Source organism: Mandrillus leucophaeus, unplaced genomic scaffold (assembly GCF_000951045.1).
Source record: "Mandrillus leucophaeus isolate KB7577 unplaced genomic scaffold, Mleu.le_1.0 Scaffold19, whole genome shotgun sequence".
Taxonomy (NCBI): Eukaryota; Metazoa; Chordata; class Mammalia; order Primates; family Cercopithecidae; genus Mandrillus; species Mandrillus leucophaeus.
Window position 1 is genome coordinate 6,935,843 of NW_012101920.1, and position 3,282 is coordinate 6,939,124.

The window sequence follows — 3,282 nt, forward strand, 5'->3', positions numbered from 1 at the left end:
TCTCTGAAGGGCTCATAATGACCCTAACAAAGTAAAAGCTGCTTGTAATACCCCCCGTTTTCTGAGAAATTAGATTATAATCATTGGTGATACTAAGTGATTTCAGAAGTTATGAGTTCATAGGGAAGAAAAACCATAGTGCACTTTACAAAAATAAGGAAAATCCTCCAGGGTTTCCATCTACAAATTCCTTACTGAGTGTCTCAGTTGAGCCGCTAGTTTGATGTAGATAATCTGTTCAGTGCTGCTGAAAAGAACAGACTTTCTAAGCTGTATATACATGTACATTAAAAGATTTTCAATGGAATGTTTTTGTAGTGAAATACTGAGAAACGTGTACTTCTGTTTGCTAAATGAACTTCTGTTCACTGTTACACAGATAGGTATCCCAAGTAAACAATCCTGTAGAAACAAGCCAAGGTCGCCCTCTGCTGGCAAATGCTCGCTGTGCTCTCAACTCCTTCCACTATTTTGGGTGGAAATTTCTTTGAAATGTTTTCAAGTCATTGTCTTAAGGAATGGGGTGAAAGAGTCTTGAGTCACAACAAAAGAGTTTGGGGAAAACCAAGAGGGTTTCTGTGTGACACACTCAACAGGAATCTGCTTTGTTAATCCACTTTGGATGCCCCAGTTCCCGGTTAAGCCACACTTAATGTGTGCTTCTTTGCAACCAAGCTGTTCACAAAACTGTAAGCCAACATAGTACATCTCTTATTAAAAATTCAAAATGAAAAGTAACTCATGCTAAGAATATAGGCATGTTCAGTTTCCATTCACCTAGCAATTAAATAGAAACTGTACTTATTCATAAATATTCCCTGTGTAAAAATGACAGAAAAGTTTACCAGTTTGAACGATAGTCACTACCAAAATTTAATTATTTTTCTATTGTTTAATTATTTTCACCTATATTGTATGGATCAATAATCATACAATCATACCCATGGACAAAATTTTATTGATCTCACAGGGCATGGTGGCTCACGCCTGTAATCCCAGCACTTTGGGAGGCCAAGGTGGGCAGATCACAAGGTCAGGAGTTCAAGACCAGCCTGACCAACATAGTGAAACCCCATCTCTACTAAAGATACAAAAATTAGCCAGGCGTGGTGGTGTGCACCTGTAATCCCAGCTACTGGGGAGGCTGAGTCAGGAGAATTGCTTAAGTCCTGGGGGCGGAGGTTGCAGTGAGCCGAGATTGTGCCACTGCACTCCAGCCTGGGCGACAGGGCGAGATTCCATCTAAAAAAAAAAAAATAAATTACTGCTCGCCCTTTTTGTTTCCAGGAGGGAAAACATAAATCAGCATAATCTGCCACCTGTGGAAGTGTAGAGTTCGGTTTTGGGGCAGGCTGCTTGCATTCCAATTCTGCCTCTACTCATTGCCTCTATGGCTGGGACAATTTACAACCTGATCTCAGTTTCATCAGCCATAAAATGGGAGTAACAACAATAATAATGACTTGGTAGGGTCATGGCGAGGATTAAATGAGATTATTCATGTAACAAGAGTCTTGGAATATTAGCTATAATATTTGGGCGAGCATACTGCTCCTTAGTGGTTCCACTGATGGTATATGCAAAAGCAGTTTGTCAACTATATAACCCTAGACAGCGGGAAGAGTTTATAGAGTATGCTGAATAACCAGGATTACAGAGGAGTCTGTATCATAATAGAGACTTCTGGAAGATACCTTGGGCATTGAACTATAAAATGCAACTAGTATTAATAATGAACACGTGTAAGATACTCTGCTTGGTGCTGCAAAGCATATACCATGCAAATACCATGGAAGTAGATACAAGTTTTAAATCTGGGAATCTAGACAAGACAAATACACTATTTAATGAGGCAGAATATGCCTTGAAATCCTGACAGAACTTTGAGAGGGCTTTTGAGAGTTTAAAGGAAAGATAGTAAGAGGAGTTCCATTGAAAAAAGGATAAGAAAAGGTAGTTGAAGAAGAAGCATTTCTCAGAGATGAGTCCAAAGCTTTGCTGGTAGGAGGGTCAGGCACAGGACAGATCTCATTGGACCTACTGTGTATCAGCTGTGTGAGCTCTGGTAAGTCACATCACCTCTGTCAACTTCACTTTCCATATCTATAAAATGCAGGTAATTGCAATACCTATCTTTTAGGGCTGTTCTGGAAACTACAGAAGATGGAGCATCTAAAGCACTTAGCATAGGCTGATGCTCAAAAGAGCTATTATTACCATCATCGTCTAGACTAGAGGTTCTCAATCTTGACTGCATCTTAGAATCACCAGGGGAGCTTTTAAAAAATATTAATTTCCTCTGTTCTAGCCCAGACCTACTAAATCAGAATCTCTAAGGGTGCAGTCTAAGCATCACAGTTTTTAAAAAGCTGCCCAGGATTCTAAATGATCTACAGCCTTGGTACAGAACTGTGGTTTGTGGCCCAGCAACCTCAGCTGGGGACTTGGTAGAAATGTGGATTCTCAGGCCCATCCTAGACCTACTGAATCTGCATTTTATAAGAAGATACCCCAGATCCTAAAGCTTCCTAAGGAGGCCAAGGCACGCAGACCACACTAAGTAGTGAAGGAGAGGATCCATGGTACCTACGTAACCTCACGAAATCCCTTCCTTGTGGTCTTTTCTTTCACTTTCTTCTTCAGACATTCCTAAAAGTGGGCGTTGGGAGGAACCAACCAGCTCAAACATTTGGAGTGGGCATGTGCGTGAGTAGTAAGAATCCCTTAACATTTCTACGGAATGTTCTATTAGTAAGAGTAGTTCACTTGTGATTTCACTTGACCCTAATTAGGAACAGCCCTGGCATCATTTTCCCCACCATGCAGCAGGAAACTGAGGCCCAAAGAGCCCCGAGGTGGGCTCAGGGTACCCCAGTGGGCAAACAGAGAGGCCAGGGCAGGAAACTCCCAGCCAATCTTGCCTCGTTCGGAGGCAGCATTAGAGCAGCTTCTCAGAGGATGGCCTTGGACTTGAATTGGCAGCAATCAGAATATTTTAGATGTTTATACATGATAAATGCAATAATTAATTCACAAGAGAAAACAGCTGGCTCCCTTGCGCTAGCCCTAGTTACAGACTGATTGACTGATTTGAGACGGAGTTTCACTCTTGTTGCCCAGGCTGGAGTGCAATGGCATGGTCTTGGCTCACTGCAACCTCCGCCTCCTGGGTTCAAGCGATTCTCCTGCCTCAGCCTCCCAAGTAGCTGGGATTACAGGCACCCGCCACCATGCCCGGCTAATTTTTGTATTTTTAGTACTGACGGGGGCGAGGGGCGGTTC